Source organism: Rhinolophus sinicus, linkage group LG06 (genome assembly GCF_036562045.2).
Source record: "Rhinolophus sinicus isolate RSC01 linkage group LG06, ASM3656204v1, whole genome shotgun sequence".
Lineage (NCBI taxonomy): Eukaryota > Metazoa > Chordata > Mammalia > Chiroptera > Rhinolophidae > Rhinolophus > Rhinolophus sinicus.
Window position 1 is genome coordinate 99,279,055 of NC_133756.1, and position 27,851 is coordinate 99,306,905.

Consider the following 27,851-nt stretch of genomic DNA (forward strand, 5'->3'; position numbering starts at 1 on the left):
TTTTAAATTCTGGCTTCATGGCTAGAACCAGTGGCTTTGCAGAAGCGAGTGTGTCAAAAATTGTAAGCGCCTGGGAGACGAAGTGCACAATCACAGAAAGCAGTCGCTGGCGAAGGAATGTCAGCCACTTACCAATGAGATGCCAGACTCCCCTGTCCTTCCTCTGTGACTCTCAGTTCCTGTCTCCCATCCTCCTGTCCATCGGCACAGTTCAAATAGAGCAGTTCCTTGGGTCCCTCTCAGCCTGTGGCAGAAGAGAATTGCGGAGTTTTTAATCATTCAGAGGGAATCCTCCAGCTTGCCCGGCTTCTCCCTGAAGAGGAGACCCAGGTAACGCATCCTTTCCGCCCCGAGCTTTAATGGCACTTGGGCTGCTGCCTTCTCGCAGTTACGCTCCCGCACTCGGTAGTTGGTTATATTGGGAAGTAGGTGCGGCGCCTCCTCAGGCTGGTGCGTTTGGGGCTCGCGTGTTCTCCTCCAATGCGTCCTCGCGCCCCGCGCCCCGCGCCTCTGACTGGCTGTGTCCTTCCCAGAGCGGTCCCTCGCCCCTCCCAGCTCGCCCGCGCTGTCGCCGTCGCCCGCGCCCAGCGCCTCACTGCCTCTCGCAGAAAAGGGTTCATTTACCATGTCCCCGGGCTTAAAGGTCTGTTTGCCTCAAGAAGGCTTTTCTGTGTCTCTCTCTACTCGTCTCCCTAGCCAGCCGGTGTTTCTCTGCGCTCCTAATCCCAAATACCGAGGGCTTCCCCTCTCCCCTCAGCCCCGCAACCTTTCCCCATTTAATGGTCACAGATTACAAAGCAGACGTGTTGGTGGTGCCTGCACCAGGGAGACCAGAGTAGAGTCCCTTCCTGTCCTCCAGGCTGCTGGCTCTTCTTTCGGATTCCGAGTCGGTGGCTTCATCTCAGCTGCAGCACCGCCTGCTGCGTTCACTTAGGTCGGCTCCAGAGTGGACTTTTTCACTTTGGAGAATTTCCTTAGGTCCTGACTGGGAAGCACTTCTCTTTTGTTTATACACTTGCGAGTTTTATCTACGGACTATTAGGCCCTCTGACTGCTTGGATGTCTCCTTGGTTTCCCCGCCCCTCTCCCGTGTCAGTTCTAAAGAAGCGAAAGGAAGAATCGGTTTAATCTCAGACAGCAGCCCCTTTCTCTGAATTTTGATATCACAATGGATGTAATTGGAGAAATAACACAGGTAGTAAATCCAGAGTGTGGCAGCTTTAGTGCCATTGTTCTGCTCGTCCTCCCCTCTATTTTCCTTCGCTCAGTCTCTGAGTCTTTCTGTAATTCTCTTGATTCGTTTGATGTTCATTGAGTGTTTGTGAAATAAATTATATTACATTTCTGTTGCAATGTATTTCCGTAGATAACGCGGTTAGCACCTGTATTGCATGGAAAGGAAATCCCACATACTGCTTTCTATTTCTGTACGTCTATAAATGAAACTGTAGGAGAGCCTCAGGTCACACCGGTGTCGCTTGGTGTCCCCTTTTCATGTATGTTTCAGTCCAGCCTGACCTGCACTGAGGCTGATACCTCTGCTCACTCAGTCCCCCAATGGGGTCTGGCTGGCTCTAATTGGCAAGGAGAGTACAGTGCCATGCCGCCTGTAGCTGGAAGCCGTCCTGCCACCAGCTCTGTGTTCTTTCTCTTGCAGCTTTTCTAGTAATTAAAATTAGTCTTTTTCCTGTTTCTTGGCTTCTTCTCATTCACACATGTTATACAAACATCCAGTCTCTGCTTTTAATGGTTACCCTCAGGATCTAGGCTGATTTCTTGTACCATAGCAAAGACAGATTTGTGTGTTCACATTTAATGCTTCTCTACCCTTCCATACTGCTTATTTTATTTTTCCTGTGTACCAGTAATTACTATGTTTCCCTGAAAATAAGACCTAGCTGGACAATCAGCTCTAGTGTGTCTTTTGGAACAAAAATTAATATAAGACCCCGTCTTACTTTAATATAAGACTGGGTATAATATAATATAATATAATATAATATAATATAATATAATACCAGGTCTTATATAATATAAAACCGATCTTATATTAATGTTTACTCCAAAAGATGCATTAGAGCTGATTTTCCAGCTAGGTCTTATTTTCAGGGAAACATGGTAGGTTATTTTTATTTTTATTGTTTTAATGTGTTAACTGAGGGATTGTTGCTGAGATTCGACTTCTCTGGGCTTTTGCTCTGCTTCACTGGCTCCACTCCTGTGTCAGGCTGTTGGTTCACAGAGACAATTACCAGGACTTTTATAACCTCTTTAAATATATCACAAAATAGATTCAAAGTCGAAGAGCTTAAAGCATTTTTTTTCCTATTCTGCAGTGGTTTTGCCTTTAAACATTTAGTATAATTGAGTACATTCAGCCTTAGAGGGGCCTTAGAGGATGAGCTTGTTTAGAGTTCTCTTCAATTCCTAAAACACCTTTATAGTACGGTGATTTAAGAATTTTAATGTTTACATCAGTATCTCATATATTTCATATATTTTTCTTTGAACTGGCATTTCAGAAAGGACTTAAGTTGACTTATAAAAATTTATTCAATTATAAAATTATCCAAAAATATAGGTCAGTCAAATCAAGATATAGGGTAAAATGACAGATAGTAAGAGAGATATGAAGCCAGAAATGGGGTTTAGAGAGAAAAATTCCTTTACAATTTCAGGAATAATCGGATGTTTACCATGAAGATAGTTAGTAGCCAATGTAAAGAAGGAAACACTATGAGTCACATGATCATGGTACTCTCCTGCAATTAACAAGAACAAGGAAATTTATGTCTCAAATGATATAGATGAATTAAATATTTTCCTTTTTTAGTAAAAGAATCTAAAGGCTTATAATGTTTTGACTTTTTATAAAGAAAACACTATTATCACAAGAATTGAGCAAGAATCTATTTTTTGCAACAAGTAGGTGATGTAGTAGTATTTTTCCTGTTAAGGTTATCTGATAATTTAGAAAGGAGATGTTGAATTTGGATAATTAGGAATAGTAAGATCTATTTCTGTCGGTTCAAATTTAGAACCTGGGTTTCAAGTCATAATTTAAGGGTGACTAGGTTACATGTATTCATTTCATAGCTTATAATGTTCCATTTTATACTATTATAGAATTATACATTCTACATATATTTTGCATTAACATCTATGTATGTGTTAGGTTGATGCAAAAGGTATTGCGGTTTAAAAGGTTAAAAATAATTGCAAAAACTGCAATGACTTTTGCACCAACCGAATACTATAGATAGTATTAGTCTTTCTGACTTCTATATCTTTTTGCATATTTTTAAATTGCTGTGGTTGGAAAGTGAAGGGTCTATAGATCATATACACTATGATGTGCACAGCATTCAGGTATAAGTGTATCAATATCTGAAATTAGAAAAAAAAGCAGTGCATTAAGTAAGAAACAGAAAAAGAAACATTTCTCCAAAAAGGACATACAAATGGCAAATAGACATATGAAAACATGCTCAACATCACTAATCATCAGAGAAATGCAAATAAAAACCACAATGAGATATCACCTCACCCCAGTCAGAATGGCTATCATCAACAAGACAAATAGTAACAAGTGTTGGAGAGGCTGTGGAGAAAAAGGAACCCTCATACACTGTTGGTGGGAATGCAGACTTGTTCAGTCGTTATGGGAGGCAGTGTGGAGATTCTTCAAAAAATTAGGAATAGAATTACCATATGACCCAACAATCCTTCTCCTGGGTATCTACCCAAAAAATCTGAAAACATTTATACAGAAAGACACGTGTGCTCCAATGTTCATTGCAGCTTTATTTACGGTGGCCAAGACATGGAAACAACCAAAATGTCCTTCGATAGATGAATGGATAAAGAAGTTGTGGTATATATACAGAATGGAATACTATTCGGAAGTAAGAAAAGATGAAATAGGACCATATGTGACAACATGAGATTATAATGCTTGAGATTATAATGCTAAGCGAAATAAGTCAGACAGAAAAAGCAGAGAACCGTATGATTTCACTGATATGTGGTATACGAACCCAAAACCACAAAAGAACAAGACAAACAAATGAGAAACAAAAACTCATAGACACAGACAATAGTTTAGTGGTTACCAGAGGGTAAGGGGGTAGGGGGATGGTAGTTAAGGGTAAAGGGGATCAAATATATGATGATGGAAGGAGAACTAACTCTGGGTGGTGAACACAAAATGTGATTGATAGATGATGTATTACAGAATTGTACAACTGAAATCTATGTAACTTTACTAACAATTGTCACCCCAATAAACTTTAATTAAAAAGAAAAAAGAAACAGAAAACATTTTCTTGTAGGAGGTCTACCAAGAAGAAACAAACAAATTCATATTTTCAGAGCACCCATCAAGTTTTTTTCATATATCATAAGTAAAATTTTCTACTATTCTCATGTGAAAGTGGATTTTAAAATATTGTCCTCACTTAGATTGTCTTAAAAAGAGTATTCATGTCCCATTATGAAACCCCAATACTGTTTACCTAAGTGAAGTGATTATTAAAAGATCACTTTTTTCTTTCTAGTTCAGAACATTAGTGACATTTTAAAATGAACCAGCTTATTGTCTACCCTGATTAAAATATCATTTGAATGTTAAAAGAATTAAAAATATTGGTTGTAAGTGGGTTAAGTGGGTTAGTGGGTCCTTTTCTCCATGGTACCTAGAGCTAGTTAAAGTACCTGGACCTAGCTGCCATGTTGCTTATCTGATCTTGTTGTCTAACCATCTTTGTGTAAATGTCTTAATCTCTTTATCCCCCAGTCCCCAGGGGGCAAATGAGCAGATGCAGCACATCTGCATCAGTTGAGTTACTTCTAAGCTTTTGTCTTATTTGTGTTACAGATTTTTTTCTTTAAATCATTCCCTCCTTTTTTCCTCTCCTTTCATTTGATTTACATAAGGTTCTAGGTTCTAATTAATAGACCATAACTACTGTTATACCCCAACAAATTTTACCACAAAATGTATGGAAACAGAGAGCATTACTCAATTCAAATCAGGTTCAGTCTCTTTCTCAGATCGCCTGCTTTGCTTATTAGAGCCAATTTCAACATTTACATTTTCTGTTTTGATGTTTTAATCCTGTATGTTGTATGTTTAAAAGAACATTGAATGTGAAAGTACTTAGAAATAAAATTAAATAAATTATAATCTTGTGTTCCAGGTATACACTAGTATCCCCTATAAATAATAAATAAAACACGAAGATCCAAAAGTAAACTTTTACTTGAACTGGACAACATATGATGATTTTAATTGTATTTTGGGTTTTTTAGAACATCAGTTTCAGGACTTACATCGCAGCTGTTTTATGAAAGCAGAAATAAACATATCTTAATCAGACTTGGACAATATACTGACTTAATTAATTTAACAGCTGCTTCAGTAACCAACACTAAGAACAAGCCTAGTTTGTAGATGCCGTGATAACATCTGCAACCAAAATCATTAACAGTGTATAAAAGAGGAGCTCAAATTCAACTGTTTTGGTGCTCATAGTGCCAACTTTTGCTTTTACAGAACCTGTGGATGTGACTGGCCTCTTCTAAGTGATACTCATGCTCACTCTCCGTCACATCTTGGTCTATCAAAAATATTATTCCTCTGGAAGAAAAAGAAACAACACTGACAGTTAAACTAAGATTTTAGAAAACAGGAATAAAACTTGAAATCTTATTAACTTAAAAGAAAAGTTTACTTATTTTTTGTTTACATCCCATAGCTTTCATTAAATATGTGAATGTCTTCTTAGTTATATTTTCAGTATAAGGATGCCTATAAATTTTAATAAATTTACTCTTATAGATGTCTAATCATCATCTTGTATAGCACTCGCCAAGGTCTTCTCATATAAAGTTGTTTCTGTAAAAAACAAAATCTAAGATTCAATTTTTCATGACTAGATATGTTTCCAAGTAGTCTCTGTTTATCCACCAATCTTCTAAATCTGGGATAAAAATCTCTAATGGCTTCTTATATTCTAAGTTATTGTATCTTATTTTAAAGGATTTTCATACGTGTTTTGCATCTTGATCATTTCCCATTTCTTTCCCATCTCCCCTTAACTTGATATTTCTTTGACTTTTTGCACTAAACCAGAAGAATAATATATATAGAATATATATATATATATATATATATATATATATATATATATATATATGAGTTCAGATATAAATGAGACCAGGGAGGGCTGTAATAGAAAGATGGGTATGATATTTAATAGGAAAAAACTATTTTGAAGGAAGAAATATATATATATTTCTTTATATATATATTTATTTTTCCTATTTCATATTTATAATTCAGTTTAAAAATTTTTTGTGAGTCTTTAGAACTAGACTGTATGCTTCTTGAGGCCCAAATTTCCCCAACAGTCTGCTGAAATTTTGTGTTTAAACCGTTGAGTAGTGTGCATATAAGAAGCCTCATTTGTTTGTCTGAGAATCACTTCAGGAGACTGCATTATGAAGCAGAAAATTATCACCACCTACTTTTCTGTTCACCAGTAAGCCTGTAGTTTGCAATTATGACCACCAGATGGCACTCATGTTCTAATTAGGAATGTCATTTAGGAGTTGTCCTAGGGATTTTCTGAGTTTTTAGGGAGCTGAAAGGAACCCCAAATTAGCAATTGGGGCTAGAAGAGTTATATATACAATTTAACAAACAACATCTAATAAACACATCATCAAGTCGTAAAGTATCAAAATGTTTAATAAGTGATCTTGCACTTAGAGGAAAAACAAAAGCTATTAACATTTGTTGAGGACTAACTACATTAGACATTAGAGTAGGTAGGCTTCCATTTTGTCCTCATGGTCTAACTGAATTTCTAACTCAAGAAGTCTGCCTCCAAGGAGTGTTCTTAACCAGTCACTAAACCAATCCCTATTTTGATTGAAGTAAATCAATCAAGTCACCACAAAACAAGTTGGTACCAGATGCAGAGAACAGACATCATGTACAAATAATCCAATAAATAGAAAATAATTTTAGCACAAGCTTATAACAAGATCAAATTCCATATTAAACCTATTAATTGGAAGTTTATGTCATTTTGATATATTCTCAGACATGATTCATTCAGGTGACACTTAGTAGGAACTTACTACTCTAAGTAGTCTACAGAGATAAATGAATTTAAATATCATATTTTAACAAAACTTTAAAATATACTTTAAAAAGTGAATACTATGTATTGTCACTTTCTAGTGTTTTGCTTGGATAATTCCTGATTCAACACACTAATTGGCACTTAAGAGCCAACTATTTTGGAGGAAAACATATAATTTTAACAATAAGTGATGTCCTGTTAAGAAGAAATTAAATATTGGTATTCCAAATTTATTTGCCATAAATCCTATTTATATCTTGTTTGCTCGTTTTTTACATTTTAAAAACAAAAATCATTGTCCTTTCACCATGTCAGTTTCAGCCTGACACGTGGAAATTTAGCTGTGTTCTTTCTACCTGACTCACCACTAACCATCACTCATGGTAACTGGTAACAATGAAGGGATCAGGACTCTTCTGGCAATTGTTTTGATAATGGAGGAAGCCCCCACTAGACTAGCTTCATTGTCTTTGCTTGCTGACAATGGTAAAAACTTGCTTTGTGTCTGTGAAATTTTGAGATATGATTTATAAGCTATGCAAGTACAGATGCAACACCAATATTTTATGCTTAAGTAGCACCTTTCTTGTAAGGACCCCAAGCCCGTTCAATATGGCAACAAACATTAATCAATATGGTATAATTACATGATACCACTTTCATACACATCTCATCATTTCTTATGCCACATCATTTGTGTGCATACACAAACTGTATGAAAGGAAATAATCATACACTGTGAACCTGCTTGCAGTGCAGTTGGTGAAGAGGTGTTCCTAATGAGATTAAAATAGATTGCTTCGTGTGCCAAAGTAAAATATATTGCAACTTTATCAAACATTAATTGATTATTATTAGCACACAAAGGGCTGACAGTCTTACTGTAGTTCACAGAATGGAGTCTATGGTGGACAGTCCCAAAGGATCCAAAAGACTGAACAAGGTGGCATCCTGTTGGCTCAGGCTCCTGCTAAATGGTGGTTGCTAATGAGGTAGCAGATAGTGGTAAGAACCCAGCAGTAGAATAAATCATATCAAAACTCACTGGAAAACAATATGAGACAAGAGAAAAAAATGACAATATTTGTTGACAAATGACAGCAGCCAATGTTGTATACTCATAGCGAGCCTTAAGACAATGCCACCAATAGTGGTAGGCCCTAAAGGGTAGGAAGTATGGTCGTTTTACAGTGAAAATCAGCACAATTAAGGTATAGCATAGTATTAGAAAAAACTGCATGTTTGAGTGGAAGTGTGAAAACTTTAATAGAAAAGTAATTAAATTAGAGCTTTTATCAGTATTAGATACATAATGAGGGAAAAGATCTTCAGTTTTTGTTTGTTTGTTTATTGTGTTCTCTATAATCATTCTTTTTTGGGGGGTGAGGGGACAGTGTATTTCTCCAGGGCCCATCAGTTCCAAGTTGTTGTCCTTCAATCTAGTTCTGGAGGGCATAGTTTACCAGCCCATGTGGGAATCGAAGCTGCAACCTTGTTGTTCAGAGCTCACATTCTAACCAACTGAGCCATCTGGCCACCCCAGATCTTCAATTATTTTTGACCAAACAATTGCTCTTTTAATAAAGGCATAAAGAATCCGATTTCCAGATTCATGCAGGGTTCACAGGGAGGACTGAGCGTCTACAGCCATTTTCCACCCCAGGCCATGATCACTGCTTCTCAGTCAATGTTGCCTATTTGTTATCCCTTGCACACATTCTCCTGGAAAAGTATATGACGCACATGACAACCGTTGAAGGTGAGCAAGCTACTGCTATCTTATCTTCTCCACACCCCAAAAAGGATTGCATATTTTCCCCTTTCTTTTTTTTTTCACTACTATTTCCATATGGCCTGAATTAGAGTTCCAACTTCTCTGATTCTCTTTGATTGCTATAAACATAAATTTAATCCTGATTTGTTCTCAATTATGTTAGTTACTTCAAAATGAATATATGCTCTCTATGAAGAGAAGGGAAATACATTTCTTTTTTTTTAAAGACTATATTGACTTTGACGTTATTTTTGTATTGAGTAAAACATGTTTGTGCTTCTTTCCCTTTTCACTAACTCTTGATTGCAGACTGTGCACACAGTTGTTGTTTTTTGTTTGTTTGTTTGTTTCTTTCTTTTTTCATGAAAACACAGGAATCATTTTTAATGCTGAAAAAGTTAACATTGCATGGAAAAAAAAAAAAAAAAAAGGAATTCTTTCTGATGGGGTTTCCAGGCCAGAATTCACGCTTGTTCTCAGGAATCTCTTTCGCTTTTCCATTCCCGAATCCCGAGAAAAGTTGGTCGGGAAAATAGACTCCTTGAATCCAGGTGGTTGGTAGTAGCGGCCATCACTTTGTGGAAACGATTGATCGTGGAGAACAGAAAACAGTTTATATCTCAGGATTCAGGAACGGGAAAGCGAAACATTCCTGAGAATGGGCGGGAATTCCCACCTGGAAACCTTACTTTCTGATATCTCAGTAGCACTTCTGAGTGGGGTTACTGTCTTGCTTACCGAGGGCAGAACTGAATGTAGTAGAAGTAGCCAACTACGTTAAGCTTGTCTTTCCCTAAGTCCTTAAATTTGAGGTTACATTCTTTGCTTCCATCATAAACTAGTGTTATGATATTTTCTGTGGAAGAAGTTTCCAGATAAGTATCTTCAACTCTTATACAAAAGTGCAAAAAAACCAAAAACACTTTAATGTTAAAATCTCTGAACACTTTGGATTTTAACAAAAAACAAATTCTGGTTTTTGTTAAAGTCTTCTTAATAAATATATAATAAAGTCTATAAAGTTTTTAATAAAGCCTATAAAGTGTTCTTAATAAATGTATAATACACTTATTAGTTAACAAATTTAAAAATAAAAGAAGAGAGGGTGATTCCAAGTATTGCTCGAATTACACTGCACTTAAGTAAATATTTATTGCTTCTGTTTCCTATCTGAGGATTTATTTTTCTTATGTTAAATATTATTTAATGGTCTTCTATTTAAGGGAATAGTTTTGAAATAAATTTTTATTTACAGGATTCCTAATTTGATGTTCTTTGTGCCATGACTACATCGACAGGTGTGCTTAAAATAGGATTTCTTTCTCTTCACATGGTAGATTAATATGATCATACAAATTATCATTTTTAAATTCATACACTCCTTTAACAAATATTTTTATTACTGGCTATGTGACACTGTGTCATATACTAAGGTGCACCATCTCTACTCTCAAGGAGCTTAGAGAATATCCAAAGTGCTTTAATTGAGATAGTCTCAGGATTATGTAGGAAGGCAGGGGAAAACACCTCTCTGTGCATTGAAGGGAGTCCTTCACCAAGGTCATACACAGGAACTGGCTCAGAAAAATGAGTAGAAGAACTGGCCAGAGGTGATTGAAAGTATTAATCTCTACATCTTTGTCTACTTCCACAAATCTACACTTATGTCTATATCTATATAGATATCTATATTGATATTTATACCAACACTACATCTATCCAGCCCTGTGATAGCAGCACAGTGTGCTGTTCCAAATTCATGAAATTCGGTGTTCAGAAAAGTTAAAAATAATGAATATGGGTAGATGTTGCAGTATCTGGAAAGTGAAAGAGTCAATATTGGAATAGGTCACATCTCAATTAAGAAAATATATACATCATCTTAAGGGACTATAATCATTGCAAATTTTCAATCAGAAAAAATATAATTTTACAGATGAATAGGCTTGAAGCAGGAAAATCAGTTAGGGGACTATTATAATATTTGTAGCCTTAAAAGAAGAAACTAAGATTGTAACAGGACATTGGATTCCAGAGACTTTTAGGATGTGGAATTGGGAGGACATGTGGACTAATTGGTCACATGGGAGCGTGACAGAGAAGATTCACTATGCATTAACTCTCTTCTAGGACAGCAGAACTAGGAGAACAAAATAGACAAGAAACGAACTTCATCCTCCCAGATCTTAGCTTTCATTTGCAGATGCAAGCAAGTGAATAAGACGTCACACTGAACCAACTGTGCTAAGCAGAACAAAAGGGGAATTCTAGTTGCTCAAAAGAAGTGAACTTAGCTGAAGTGCAGTATTTAAGGGATATTTTTAGTGGGTAGATAATGAATTTAGTTTTGGAGAGAGTGACTATTCAGTTGTGCAGTATTTAAAGATGTTGTGTTGAATAATATTGAGTACCTATGTTTTGAGGTCACATGTCTTGTTTTGAAAGTAATCAGGTATAGTTGGCAGCTGATGCTTGGAGTATGTAGATGTACTGTTGAAAATGATGACATGCGAAGAGGTCAAGGGCAATGACGGCGCCTCGGGGAACACAGCATTTTAGAGTCACAGAGAAATAAGACTCAATAGTGGACACTGAGAAGGCAATATTGTGGATGCAGGAGGAGAACCATATGAAAAGATGTCAAGGAAGTCAAAGGTGGAAAGAATTCCAAAAAGCAGGACATGAATAAACACAGCAAATTAAAAGAAGAGAAAGAAGAATGAAAAATTGAGTTTTGACTTGTCTTTTAGAAGTATTACAGGTGTGTTGCAGTTATGAAAAGTTCCCCAAAAGCACCATATCTCAACATAATAAAGGCCATGTATGATAAACCCACAGCTAACATGGTATTCAATGGGGAACAGCTAATACCATTCCCATTAAGATTGGGGACAAGGCAAGGTTGTCCACTTTTTCCACTTCAATTGAACATAGTGCTGAAAGTTCTAGCCACAGCAATAAGACAAGGAAGAAAAAGAAAAAGGCATCCAAATTGGTAAGGAGGAAGTAAAATTGTCATTATGTGCAGATAACATGATACTATATAGAGAGAACCCTAAAGACTCTACCAGAAAAAATATTAGAACTGATAAATGAATGTAGTAAAGTAGCAGGATACAAATTAATATTCAGAAATCAGTTGCATTTGTATGTATCAATAATAAAATATCATAAAGAGAAATTAAGAGAGAGATGCCATTTATAATTGCTTCAAAGACTATAAAATACCTAGGAATAAATTTAACCAAAGAAGTGAAAGATCTGTACTCAGAAAATTATAAGACACTGAAGAGAGAAATTAAAGAAGATACAAATAGATGGAAACACATACCATTCTCATGGATATGAAGAATTAATATCGTTAAAATGTCCATACTGCCTAAGGCAATATACAGACTCAATGCAATTTCTATCAAACTACCAAGGAAGTGTTTCACAGAAATAGAACATATAATCCTAAAATGTATATGGAACCATAAAATATCCTGGATAGCCTCGTCAATCTTGAGAAACAAGAACAAAGTGGGAGGTATAACATCAAATTGTACTACAAGGCTATAGTAATCAAAACAGCATGGTACTGGCATAAAAGCAGATACATAGATCAATGGAACAGAATAGAGAGCCCAGAAACAAATCCATGCCTGTATGGTCATTTAATCTATGACCATGGAAGCAAGAATTTACGGTGGGGTAGAGACAGTCTATTCAATAAATGGTGCTGGGAAACCTGGACAGACACATGCAAAAAAATGAAGCTGGACCACCTCTTTATACCACATAAAAGAATAAATTCAAAATAGATTAAAGACTTAAATGTAAGATCTGAAACCATAAAACTCCAAGAAGCAAATATAGGAAGAAAGTATACAGACATTACCTGGAGTAAGATTTTTACTGATATATATAGCCCTTCAAGCAAGGGAAGTAAGAGAAAAAATACACATGTGGGATTACATCAAACTAAAAAGTTTTTTCACAGCAAAGGAAACCATCAATAAAACAAGAAGGGATCCTATTGAATGAGAGAAGGTATTTGCCAGTGATATATCCAATAAGGGGTTAATATCCAAAATTTATTAAAAACTCAACTCAGCTATTAAAAAAAAAAATACAACCCAATTAAAAAATGCGCAGAGAATATGAAGAGACATTTTTCTGAAGAGGGCTTACAGATGGCAAATGGACACATGAAAAAAATGCTCAACCACACTAATCATTAGAGAAATGCAAATAAAAACCACAGTGAGATACCACCTCACCCCAGTCAAAATGGCTATCATCAATAAATTATCAAACAACAAGTGCTGGCTAGAATGTGAAGAACAGGGAACCCTTGTGCACTGTTGGTGGGATTGCAGATTTGTGCAGCCACTGTGGAAAACAGTATGGAGGTATCTCAAAAACTGAAAATGGAACTACCTTATGACCCAGCAATTCCACTCCTAGGTATCTATCCAGAGAAATCCAAAACTCTAATTCAAAAAAATTTATGGACCCCTATGTTTATTGAAGTACTATACACAATAGCCAAGACATGGAAACAACCGAAATGCCCATCAGTACACGTCTAGATTAAGAAACTGTGGTATATTTATACAATGGAGTATTACACAGCCATAAAGAAGAATGAAATCTTACTATTTGCAACAATATTGATGAACCTAGAGAACATTATGCTAAGTGAAATAAGTCAGACAGAGAAAGACAAATACCATATGATCTCCATTATATGTGGAATCTAAAGAAAAGAATAAATGAATGAACTAATTGGAAACAGTCTCAGAGACATAAAGGAAAAACTCAGGATTGCTAGATGGGAGGGGATGAGGGGGAAGGTGAGCTTATTAGAAAGTACAGTCGATAACCACAAGATTACCACAGGGTTATGAAAGTCAATTTGGGGAATGTAATCAATAATGTTGTAAAGATTTTGTAGGGTATCCGATGGACACTTGTCTCATTAGGGAGACCACCTCAGGGATGGTGTAGATGCCTGATCACTGCACTGTACACCTGAAGCTGAAGCTGAACAATAAAGAATGTCAACTACAAGTTTATATATATATAGTTACAAGACGCGGAGTACGGCATTAGGAATAGAGACAGTGGAAATATAATGGCTGTATGCGATGTCAGAGGGGTAGTAAATTTGGAGGGTTATCACTCTGTGAAGGGTATAAATGATAAATGTCTAACTATTACACTGTTTTGTACACCTGAAACTAATTTAAAAAAAAAATACTCATAGACACTAGTGATTACCAGACAATAGTGGTTACCAGAGGGATAAGGGGGAGGTTGTAGTAGATGAGGGTAAACGGGATCAAATATATGATGATAGAAGGAGAACTGACTCTGGGTGGTGAACACAAAATGTGACATATAGGTGATGTATTACAGAATTGTACACCTGGAACCTCTGTAACTTTACTAACAGTTGTCACCCCAATAAACTTAAAAAAAAGTTCCCCCAAAACAATGATAAAATAAAAAGATTATCAAAATTTTAATAGATTTGTTTTAATGAAATAGAATGTTAAAGAAAGATTGAAAAAGTTCATGTGGTATAATTTTATGTGGCTGATTTTTTTTAAGTTTATTGGGGTGATAATGGTCAGTAAAGTTACGTAGGTTCAAGAGTATAATTCTGTATTACATCATCTATATATCACATTGTGTTTTCACCACCCAGAGTCAGTTCTCCTGCTACCATGTATTTGATTCTTTTTACCCTCATCTACCGCCCCTTACCCTCTGGTAACCACTATACTATTAACTATGTCTATGAACTTTTGTTTCTTTGTTTGTTTGTCTTATTCCTTTCTTTTGTTAGTTTTATATCCCACATATCAGTGAAAGCATATGGTTCTCCACTTTTGCTATCTGACTCATGCTGCTTAGCATAATAATCTCAAAATCCATCCATGCTGTTGCAAATGGAACAATTTCATCTTTTCTTATAACGGAATCATATTCCCTTGTGTATATGTACCACATATTCTTTGTCCAACCATCTATGGAAGGACACTTTGGTTGTTTCCATGTCTTGCCCACCATAAATAAAACTGCAATGAACATTGGAGCACATATATCTTTGCAGATAAATGTTTCAGATTTTTTGGGTAGTTGCCCAGGAGTAGGATTGCTGGGTTATATGGTAATTCTATTCTTAATTTTTTGAGGAACCTCCACACTGCCTTTCATAGTGGCTGTACTGATCTGCATTCCCACCAACAGTGTATAAGGGTTCCTTTCTCTCCACAGCTTCTCCAACACTTGTTATTATTTGTCTTGTTGATGATAGCCATTCTGACTGGTGTGAGGTAATATCTCATTGTGGTTTTTATTTCCATTTCTCTGATGATTAATGATGTCGAGCATCTTTTCATATGTCTATTGGCCATTTGTATGTTTTCTTGGGAGAAGTATCTACGCAGGTCCTCCACCCATTTTTTAATTGGATTGTTTTGTTGTTGTTGAGTTGTATGAGTTCCTTATATTTTGGATATTAACCCCTCATCAGAGGCTTAGTTTGCAAATATCTTCTCCCATTCTGTTGGTTGCCTCTTTATTTTGTCGATGGTTTCTTTTGCTGTTTGTTTTGCTTTTTGGTGTGATATAGTTTATTTGGCTCATTTTAACTTGGGGTCAATACTACTAATAGTTGTATGATTTATTTATTTATTTATTTATTTATTTATTTATTTATTTATTTATTTATTTTCTGGCCAGACATTTCTCAGGCATATCATTTTGTTATTCTTTTTTAGCTATTGTTGACGTTGTTCTTGCTTTTTGAAAGATTTGATATTAGTAATTCAATTTCTGGGGCCTAGTCCATATATAAAACAGATATATATATATATATATATATATATATATATATATATATATATATATATAGCATTTTACTCTTACATTCTAAGAATTATTTACTTTTAGAACAAAAAGCACACTATAAGACAGAGCTCTTACTGCAGCATATGTATCATTTTATATTAACACAGCACTTTCCAATTCACAATTGAGAGCATCTATGAAGCTTGAATGCTTAAAGAATAAATTAAAGACATAGAAAAACTTACTCATTTAGATTGGTTCCAATTACAGTGATTCTACCTTAATAAAACCCAGTTAAGATTAGTCACACCTAGCATCTCTATTTCTTTATTAATTATACAAGTGAATATAACTGAAATATGCTATGCTGTGGCATTCTTAATTGTAAAATGTTGTACAATATATGCTCATTGTCACTAATGATGAGTTGTAAATAACACAATCTTAAAACTCAATCACTGCTGCTATATACAAATAGGTATCATGTATAATTTATCTCTAACAAAAAAGGAGCAGTGGAGGTCTCCACACAATTTTGCTGTTCAGTTAGCAATGATATACTACAATCTAAAATAGTGAAATACTAACAAAAATATATATATATATATATTTCAGGTTGACTCTGGGACCTGCAGAACAAATTAAAATATATCTTACCTGTTTTCAGGGGGAAAAAAAAAGCAAGTCAAAAAAGTCTTTTGGCATACATTCCTTTACTCAAAGAATTAAGAATTTTTTTATTTTTTTCTGAAAATATAGCAACTATTTTCTATCCCAAGGAATGGACTGGCATTCTTCTTCACTATTATCTTAGAATGCAAAATTATTTTTACAACTTATTTTGAGCTCATCGTAAGTTAATTTGGCATATGCATCTTTTTATTTCTCTTGTATTTTCTGGAGACTGTCTTAAAATCACTCAATAACTTTTAAGATTTTTATTTTTAAATTATTTTATGCAGTTAGTTTTTTATTAATAAAGCTCTTAAAATTGTCCTGAAATAAAGGTACTGTGTCTTAATGACTGCAAAAATGGAGCACAAGAACATTTAGTGGTAGTTATTATTATTTTTTTTGTCTCAAGAGTCCATTACTTTACTTTTCATACTTCATATTATCCAATAGGTTGGGCATAAATATAGTTTTGAGGGTAGAGGAAGTGGACTTCTGATCTTTCTTGTAGTTTCTTTATTTCTATGGAAGAGACATTGTTATCTGCTTAACATGTAAAAGGAGGTATTGTGAGCCACATACTTCCTGCAGTTCTGTTTGCAACGTGTTCTTTATTCTCTTCCCTTACTTTTATTCATTCTTCTTTATTCTTCCTTCATCATATCCATTTTTTTATTCTTTAGCAAAGATATCTCTAAAACTCCTAAGAAAAGTTGTAGTTTCTCTACTCTGAAAAAATATATATTAATTCTAAAAGTTTTAAGGACTGAATGCTCAAACTTTATGGTCTCAGGACTGCTTTGCACTCTTAAATAATATAGGATCTGTGGGGACAGAGTCCCAGAGAGCAGTTTCCAGGCTCTCGGACTCATGTGGAGGGGTGCTGGCTCAGGTAATAGATGGCCATCGGCTGTGGCTAGCTGGCTGTCAGCTATAGCCAGTTAGCCAATTGGCCACTGATATAACTGCCATGGCTGGGCTGGGGAGAGGGAGTCGGTTGGTTGGCAGAAAAGTGGACCAGCGGGTCGCAAGTTGTGTGAATCCAGCCTCCAGTGAGACTATATATAGTGGTATGATTCCCCTACCTATGGCTCCGTGGGTGTTCCTTTTTGACCTAGCCACATCCTGCATTCTTATGTGGGGAGCAGGAGCTGAGACCCCGCAGGCCACCCCGCACAACAGGGTCCAAAAGAGTTTTGGTTGTTGCTTATATTCATTGATATTCACCATATAAGAAGTTAAGAGTGAGAATCATAAAATCAGTTCTTGATAATTCATTTAAAACTAGAAATAATGAACCATTATATGCTAGAGAAATAAGATATTTTATGAAAAAAGACAATATTCTTTAAAATAGTAAAAAGATTAGCATCAATGTGTTTGCCAAAACTTTTAAAATATGAGCATTGTTTTATGTTTGTCAAAACTGTTTAAATATTTTCCTTAATAGAAGATAGATTTTCATGTCTGCTTCTGCATTTAGTAGTCTGTTGCAATGTCAAATTGGATGTAGCAGCTGGAAAACTCCACTGTCGCCACATGATAGAATGGAAGTTAAAAAAAAAGAAAAAGCAAATGCCATCTTAGCATTTTTATGGATATAATTTGATATTCATACCTCCTGAAAGGGTCTTTGAGACTTCAGTCCTAGAACCACCTTTTAAAAATCATTACTTTTGGTTAATGTCAGTTTTATAAATCAAAATGATTTAGCTAATTGTGCTGATAAGATTGAAACATTTATTACTATTTCCATATACTATTTACACATTGTGGGGACAGAACCAGGAGTGCAGTTTCCAGGCTCGTGCCCTCACATGGAAAGGTGCTTACTCTGGTAGTAAATATCTATCAACTGTGATTGTATGGCCATCAGCTGTAGCCAGTGAGCCATTGGCCACTAATATAACAGCCGTGGCTAGGCTAGCAGAAAACAGGGGCTAGCAAGAACTGGTGGCTGAGCTAGCAAGAGCAGATTGCAGCTAGCAAGTGAGGTTGGTTGGCAGAGAAGTGGACGGCCGGTTGCGGATTGTGTGGCTACTGCTTCCTGGGTCTCCAACCCAGCTGCCCGCGAGACTATAGTGGTATGACTCCCCCATCCATGTGTTGTGTGGGAGACCCTGCTCGCTGCACCATTTGTCATGCAGGAGATCCTGCTCGCTGTGCAGGGTAAGTGGACATCAACTGTGATTGGATGGCCATCAGCTGTAACCAGTGAGCCATTGGCCACTAATATCACTGCTGTGGCTACGCTAGCAGAGAATGGGGGCTAGCAAGAAGATGGTGACTGAGCTAGCAAGAGTGGATTGCAGTTAGCACGGTGGATTGCAGCTAGCAAGTGAGGTGAGTTGACAGGTTGTGGATAGTGTGGCTCCTGCTTCCTGTGTCTCCAACTCAGCCACTAATGAGAATTTAGTGGTATGACTCCCTTATCTATGGCTCCGTGGGTGTTCCTTTTTGGTCTCACCATATCCTGCATTCTTATGTCGGGAGCGGACCAGAGACCATGCCTGACACCCTGCATGACACACATCAGATTGGATTTTTCACTTACATCAATGTAAGTAGCTAATATAAATTCATTGTTTGGAAAGCATTTAGCTACCTAGGTTGTAGGAATACAGACTCCAGTGGTAACCTTTCTGAGCTAGCATTTTCTAAAAGGCTCTTTTTAATGACTTGTAAGCATATGCTTCAGCAATGAAACAGAATTCCATATAATTTGTAGGAAAATTATGAATACATGGGACTTTTATTCTCAATAAAACCAGAGTAATGAATTCCAAAATATAAAATAAAACATGTTATTTCAACTTGACTTCCATCCATGGAATAAAATACTTGGTTGTGGTTTCAACTCTTTACAGTAATAGTTTTATTTATTCTAGATTCATAGCCATTCTGAAAGACTGATCAATGTGGAACTAAGAATGCAGGTAATTGAAATAGTAACTGAGTTCCTCGCCCAACCCCAAGATGCCATATTCGTGAAGGAGTGGGGAGTGGAGGAGTGTTACATTGATACCACCAAGACATGACATGGCGTCCCTATTTCTGTCTACTCGGAGGCAGTTTATTTTTATCTCATACTTCCATCATAAAGTTACTCTACCACAGCCCAAAGAAACGTGATGGGTACTTGCCTCTTCTAGGGATTAACAAAGGGAGGAACATACAGAATGCAGAGAAAGGACCCTCAGTTTTAAGAGAAGCATAGCCCAGAAGATCAATTTGTAGCCCAGCAGATCCTCTTCCAGATTAATCAGCAAAGATGTCAAGCAGCATTAAACAAACTTTAAATAAATGTATAAGCAAAGATGAGAACTTTCAGAAAATACAGGCGAACTCTACCGTGATGCTATAAATGATGTGTACATATTCAATTACATAAATTAGTCACGTTATTGCTGGGCAGAGTAAGGAGCCAATTTCATTTGTGTTTTATTCACATTCACAATATCAAGTAACACATTAACGAAAGTTCCTTAAAGGTAAATAGCATAAGCTAATTAAAGAAAGTATGGGGGATTATATATAAAAGGCTAGAGAAGTGATATTTGGAAAGGACACAAAAGTTATGAACCTTAAGATTAATAGTGATTTCTATTCAATGGACATCAACTGATGTTAAAGAGACAAATGTGACTAGAGGAAGATATTTATGCCATCTAAAATGGCCAAGGGATGAATATCTAAAAAATACTAAGAACATCTAAATTAAACAAAAATAATTAAGAAAACTAATAGGAGATAATGAATACTTATGAAAGAGCAGATACAAATATAAACCTGAGTGGCTAACGAGCATATGAATTGATACTTTAAGTTACTAGAAATTAGAGAAAGGAAGATAAAATACAATTGTAAAATCCTAGTTTTCATCTACTTTTAATGGCAGAAATAGGTATCATTTCAAGTAAATGGAAAGGACATGGGGATGTAGACTTGATCAAGATTAGGTAAAATGATCAGCCATTTGTAGACTTCAATAAAGCAATATTTATTAAATTATGCATGCTTAAGCCTGTTGTGTTCAATATAGTTTTTTGGAAATAAATTATAACATTCACTTTCTTCTATATGTCACAGAAGATGGAGTAGGGGAATGCATTTTCCAAAATTTATTGCTATCTTAGTTCTTGTTTATATTCCTCTAAGAAGCAGTCACATGTAATATGGAAGGAAGAACGGCGCTGTTGTGACACGAACAGGCAATAGTATGGAACTCAGCAGATGTGAAGTTTTTCTAGCAGCTTTGAGATGTCTTTCTGTGAGTCACCTACCGGTGAACATTGGAGGTGTTTTCTTTCTGTTTTTTTTTTTTTTTTCAGCTTCTCCCCTTCCTGATACCACAGAAGCTAGGAGGGAATCTGAGAGCTAATAGAAGTCTTATCTGATATTATTCATCAAGCCCTTCCAAGGGTTTGTTAACGTAATTCTCTGTACCATCCTCTAAATCCCTAGAATGCTATCTCACCCCATACTGACATACACATACACAAGCTAATCCCACTTATAGGTAAATTATCCCGCTGAAAAAAAAAAAAAAAAAAAGAATCACCCTGCGTAAGGGTATATTACATTATCATTTTTTATGTAATGGATTTCAAAACTGAGCATTACATGGGGAATGCACAAGTAAAATATGGTGCCTGGAATACTTTTCAGCAGTAAGAAGCAACGATTTAAAAACATATAAAGAAGTGTGGCTGTACCTTAAAACACTGGTGTTTAGAATGATAGAGGAGTAAAATAAAATTATATCTATGCAAATATCATGTGTGCAAATTAAAACACACGCACTCAACACCACTGCATATTTGATAAGCTTTCATGTGTATTTCAGAGGACATTATTAAATAAGGAGAATAGGTGCATATGGGGATGGAGTGTTCAGGGAAACGGAGAAGAAGCAAAGGGAGCATAAAATAAAATACAATAAATTGTAATGGAATAATATAAAACAAAGTAAGATAAAATACAAAAGAGATAACTTTGATTGGACATATGAATACAATGTGCTATAAGCTGAGTACAAAGGATTATAAACTCTCTACACCTAAAGATCAGAAAGGAAACAATAAATACAACACAAGAATGCTTTAATAAGTGTTTTTCTCATTTAAGTTCACACTAGTGTTTTCTAATTTATTTTTTCTACTTTTTTTGTACTAAGTTTTTATTGATGTGAATCTCTTATGCATATTTTCTTGAAACTTTTCGCTTGTACCTGCATCCGTACTCTGCAAATACCTATGTATTCTAAAATAACAAATTATTTCAAAATGCAAAAACTCTTGAAATGTTGCATATAGCTTCTGCTCTTTAAACAACCTTTTACAAATGTTTTGTTTATTGAATTCAGATTTTAGATGAATTAACATTTAATATATTAAAGGTGTTAACATTTAAAGATAATAGAAGCAGCAAAAATATTTAGCAGTAATATTATTTTTAAAATACCAGATTTGCCCTCTTCTTCTCCCCTAACCTATAGAAAGTATATAGAAGTGTAAGTAACACAGGTATGCCTTCAAGAAATGTTAGTTGCCATCCCTCCCATAAGCCAACATCCTTTCTATGGCAAATAAATGGGTATTCTTTATTCATCCACATTATCAATTTTGCTTGAGAAGTAATGTATCCAGCTCCGAGTACCATGTCATGATTTTCCTGAGCCAGTCGTGGTCACCCTATGCCTCTGCTTGGGATTGGTTAGAGATGGGCAATGATGTAAATAAGTCTTCTTCACTGATTTTGGAAAGATTTTCCTCCCTAATTCAGGCAAAAGTGCAATGAGGCGTATGCCCTGTTGTTCCTCCTCACCCTTCACCAACCTTTGGATACAGTCAATGAAAATGTGATTTCTCATTCTGTAACAGTCATCTTGCACCTGTCGAACAATAAGCCAAAGGGCAAAACCAAAATGCATGAGGGTGAAATGCTTTAACATAGTGTAATGAAGAAATGGAGATAAAGAGAGATAAGACTTTCTAATAGTTTACTTTTTTTGCTTTATTCAATTGTCTTTTCATACAGTCATGGATATTATAATTAAATTGGATTTATATTAAATATAAAAGCACATGAATTTTAAGTAGTTAGAGGAAATAACTGTACTAAATCTTATGATTAATAAAAACAAAAGGAGCCAATTGTTATATTATTTCCTATATTTAACAGTGTCCACTTAAAAGAGCCATCCATCTTATAAAGCTTTATAGTTAAGAGTAAATGTCTCATAGTATCAAAATAAAATTTAAAAACTATGTTAAGTATAATAGGCTTAATCTAGGAAACCTATTAAACCTAATAATTTAGAAAATTGTTACTTGAATTATTAAATTATCACTAATTACACAATTGGCTTATTATGTAGTTGGGTAAAAAGTCCTTTAGGCCATAAGTCATCAATTAAAATTTCTTAAATTAGTAACTAGGTTCTAATCAAATAATTTATTTTTGGAAAACAAAGACATGATTAAAAACTGTTTTAGGGATTTTTCTTTACTCCTGTTACATAATAATGTAATTTCATAATTAGTGATACAATACTTGTAACTGTGTCAAGACATTAAGTTTAGAAAATATTGCTTTTATACTAACGATTCTTATTTTCTTCATTTTTAAACACCTACTATTACTGCGGTGCCTCTTCTCTTGCCCTTCTTAATTTATCCTTTAAGCTACCTCCTGTTTTCTTTATAAAACGTTAAGCTGATATGTCACTTTTCTTCTTAAAATACCCCTCATTGCCTCTAGGTATACTTCAATGTAATTCAAAGTCATACATGTTTTGGCCACCACTTCTCTTCTCCTATCTTTTTGCATCCAGATAAGCCCTCTGTCTTCTGCCCACATTGAATAATGATGCCTCTTGGAATGCCTGTGCTGGAAATGATTCCTTGTTCCACATTTTTGTTAAACTTGGCAGTCACACTTCTTTGTTTTTGTCAATCCACCAGGTATGAAATAATATCATTGTAGAGGAAGCCAGTTCGTGTCTTTGTCCATTTCTTATAAGTTTGCCCTTCATAGACTTTATTTACATTTTTTAGATCCAGATTATTTGTCAATTTATGTGTTGCAAATAGCTTCTCAGAAAGTGAATATTTCCTTTCCCCCTTGTCTTTCTATAGCATTACTTGATAAACCAAGTTTCTTAAATTTAACGTAATTGAATTTTTAAAAATTTTCTATTAATGTTAACATTTTAAAATGTATTCACTGACAAACGATCCTTATATTGAAATGTTTAAATATAGATTTTGTGTTGTCCTCCCCAAAGTTGTGGGACATGTTTGTTTGTGGGTTCTTTTGTTTTGTTCTTAGGGTGTTTTTTCCACATTTAGGTCTGTGTTTCACCCCCCCCCCCAATTTTTTTTTTAACATAGAGGATCAATTTTACCAGTCTAAATTTTTTGAGAAGTCCGTCATTTCCCTTTGCTCAGTACTATATTTTCTCTCATATAACAAGTATGTACACCTGTGACTATATCTAGGCTCTCAATTCTGTTCCCCTAATCAATTTGTAATTCTTTGAGCCAGTACCACACTATCTTAATTGTTATAGCTTGAAAATCATTGGTATCTGATAGACAAATTTCCCTCTTGTTTTTAGGATGCTTTTTTCGTTTAGAGACCCAGACACTCTCAAACATGCATATATGCGCGCGCGCGCGCACACACACACACACACACACACACACACACACACACACACAGTTTGATTATGATGGGTCTTGGTGTAGATTTCATAGGGTATATTCAGATTTAGGATTTTCTCAGCTTCTTGCCTCTACAGGTTTATGTCTTTTGTCCAATTTGGGATGTTTTCAGTCATCATTTCTTGAGTATTTTACATCTTGACACTCTTTCTCTTCACCTTTTGGGACTCCAATGATATAACTATTAGGTAATTTGTTTTAGTGCCACAGGTCCTTGAAGCTCTGTTCATTTTCTTTCTTTTTTTTGTTTGTTTTGTTTTGTTTGTTTTTCAGTCTGTTTTTTCTCTGTTGTAAACATTGGTTACTTTCTATTGTTTTATTTTCTAATTCACTAATCCTTTTTTCTGAGTCCTCCATTCTAATGTTTAACTGTATTAACCTGTATATGTATGTTCTGGTTTCTCTATGTTTCAGTTTTAAAATTTCTAGTCGGTTCTTTTTTATATCTTCTAATTTTAGCTAAGTCCTCTTTCTTTGCTGAGTCTTTTTTATATTTTCATTTAAGCATGTTCGTAATAGCTGGTTGAGGCATTATTATTATCATTATTATTGTTATTTTAAAACATTTATAATTCTCACATATCTGTCATCTCAATTCAGGCATCTATTTATTGTCTTTTTAATTAAATTGTAGATCTTTCTTGTTCTTGATATGAGGAGTGATTTCCAGTTGAAAACTGGACATACTCATATCATGTTATGAGATTCTTGAACTTATTTAAACTCTTTTTAGCTACCTTTCTCTGACAATACTCTGTGCAGAATAGGAGGGACCACCTTGTTACTGCCTGATTAGAAACAGAAGTTCAGGTTCTCCATTCACCCTCTCTTGGTGCCTAAGGTGGCATACTCCTCATGAATGCTGGGAGCAGAAGTGTTCCCTAAATGGTCTCCACTAACACAACAAGATAGGAGAGCTTGTTATCAGCCTGCAGGAATGAAATTCCCAGCCTCCTACTTAACCTTTGACTTCACCCCCACAGAGATTGGATTGATTATTTACAGTCTTAGAAGGATAGAAGTCTAGGTTCCCCACTTGGCCTTTGCCAGATCAAGTGTGAACAGGTTCAGATGTTTGTTTCTTTTTTTTCTATTGTATTTGATTGGAATAGAGTGGTTATTATCTAACAGTTTTCTGTCTTGCTAGATTTGTCCTTCTTGTCCCTTTTGTTAGAGAGAACACTTCTTGTTTGTCAACTTTTTTATCTGTGCCTATTGACATTTTCAGGTTCCAGGCTTCTTACCTGCAAGTCCCAGATATATGAAACAAAACAGAGAAAATCCAGGGAGTGGATCATTTTTTCCCCCCTCCAGTGCCCATGTATCTACAAGTATACCTTTCTTTTTCCACCTTCCAAGATTCTTCTAATCTTTGTTCTATAAATAATGTTGGGGGTTTTTAGTGAAAAGATAAATAGTGAAAAGTATGCCTACTTCATCCTCCTAGAAATGAAAGTCTTCATCACTGCCTTTTAAGAGTTGTAGGTAGTACAACAAAAATGTAAAAGATAGTAATCTTTTACATTTTTTAAAAGATTTTTTATTAAAATGCAGCTAGTATACAATATTTACAGGTGTATATTATAGTTATTCAACAGTACCCACCTAACTCTATACAGTGTTATTACCACATTGTTGATTTTACTCCCTATGCTAAAAAGGTGATCACCATGATAAGTCCGGCAACCATCTGATACTGTACCACACTATCAAAATATTATTGACCATTTCCCCCATTTAAAAAAAAAAAGTAGAGTTGACATTCAATATTATTTTATATTAGTTGCAAGTATACATCATAGTGGTTAGACATTTATATAATTTAGGATGTGATTCCCCCTAACTAGTACCACCTGGAACTATGCATAGCTTTTACATATTATTTTTTATATTCCCAATACTTTACATCCCCATGACTATTTTGTGACTACCAATTTTTATTTCTTAATACTTCACCTTTTCACCCTGCTCCCAACCCCATTCACATCTATCACCCTGATAGATCTAATGCCTATCTGGCCCCATACATAGTTATTAAAATATATTTCACTATATTTCTTATGCTATACCCTACATTCCCATGACTGCTGTGTAACAACCAATTTTCACCCATCCTTAACCCCTCCCATCTTAAAGAAGTCCCTCTAAGATTCCTTGTAATACTGGTTTGGTGATTATGAACTCCTTTAGCTTTTTCTTGTCTGGGAAGCTCTTTATCTGTCCTGCGATTCTAAACGATAGCTTTGCTGGGTAGAGTAATCTTGGTTGTAGGTCCTTCATTTCATCACTTTGAATATTTCCTGCCAATCCCTTCTTGCCTGCAAAGTTTCTGTTGAGAAATCCACTGACATTCTTATGGGGACTCCCTTGTACGTACCTAACTGCTTTTCTCTTGCTGCTTTTAAGATTCACTCTTTGTCTTTAACCTTTGGTATTTTAATTGTGATGTGTCTTGGTGTGGGCCTCTTCACATTCATCTTATTTGGGATTCTCTGTACTTCCTGGGCTTGTATATCTATTTCCTTTGCCAGGTTAGAGAAATTTTCTGTCATTACTTCTTCAAATAGGTTTCCAATTCCTTGTTCTCTCTCTTCTCCTTCTGGTACCCATATAATGTGAATTTTGGTATGCCTGATATTGTCCTGGAGACCCCTTAAACTATCCTCAATTTTTTGGATTCTTTTTTCTTTCTGCTTTTTTGTTTGGGTGTTTTCTGCTACCTAATTTTCTAAATCACTGATTTGATCCTCTGTTTCATCTAATCTACTGTTGATTCCCTGTAATGCATTCTTCATTTTCCTTATTGTATTCTTTATTTCTGACTGGTTCTTTTTCATGTTTTCTTTCTCCACATTTATGTTTCCTATCTCTTTGTTAAAGTTCTTCCTGAGATCAGTGAGCATCCTTACAATCAGTGTTTGGAAGTCTGCATCTGATAGATTGCTTGCCTCCATTTTGTTTAGTTCTTTTTCTGGAGCTTTATTGTATTCTGTTGTTTGAGACACTTTTTTTTTTTTTTTTTTGTCTCCTGATTTTGGCTGTCTCCCTGTTTTTGTTTCTATGTATTAGGTAAGGCTGCTATGTCTTCTGGTCTTAGTAGAGTGGCCTCATGTAGTAGGTGTGCTGTGGGGCTCAGTGGTACAGTCTTTCTGGTCACCTGAGCCATGCACTCCAGGTGTGTCCCGTGAGTGTTTTGTTTGTGCCCTCCTTTTGTAGTTAAGCCTTGGTCGATAATTGCACATCAATGAGAGGGACTCACCCTTGGGATCATTGTTTGGGAGGCTTGACCTTGACTATAATGACAGAGTTTTTATGCAGGGGCTGACCCTACAGAGCAGGATCTGCTTCAGCAGGACTCTGGTGCTTGCTCAAACCACCCCTTGGGTGTGTCATACTTGGAGGCAGCTGGGTGATGCTCTAGCTCATTTTGAAGCTGGCTACTGGGAGCACCAGCCCCAGGATCACCTTGGAGGAGATCCATTATAGGTCAGGTTCAGCCACAGCCCTACCCCAATTGGGGCCACCTGGCAGGATCTGCAAAGAAATCCACAGATGGCTGCCACCCTTGCCATGCTTGGATGTCTCTTGAGAAGCTAAATCATGAACCAAGGCTGGTTGCCATTAGTGCCTAGCTTAGGGCTGCTCAGCCAGAAGTATAGGACATGCTCAAGCCAGATTCTACTT

General features: G+C 35.7%; 1 protein-coding gene and 1 long non-coding RNA gene across 5 annotated transcripts in view; one reads left to right on the forward strand and one right to left on the reverse strand.

The window, feature by feature from the left end:
- CNTN5 (contactin 5) overlaps positions 1-603 on the reverse strand; it is a 1,268,958-nt gene extending 1,268,355 nt beyond the window's left edge. Inside the window, exon 1 of the mRNA XM_019741696.2 lies at positions 133-603. The gene's annotated coding sequence lies outside the window, so the exon portion shown is untranslated. The remainder of the gene's footprint in view (positions 1-132) is intronic.
- LOC141572197 (uncharacterized) overlaps positions 205-27,851 on the forward strand; it is an 839,411-nt gene continuing 811,764 nt past the window's right edge. For all 4 annotated transcript variants that reach the window (XR_012497419.1, XR_012497417.1, XR_012497418.1 and 1 more), the window contains exon 1: positions 205-330. This is a non-coding gene — a long non-coding RNA (uncharacterized LOC141572197). The remainder of the gene's footprint in view (positions 331-27,851) is intronic.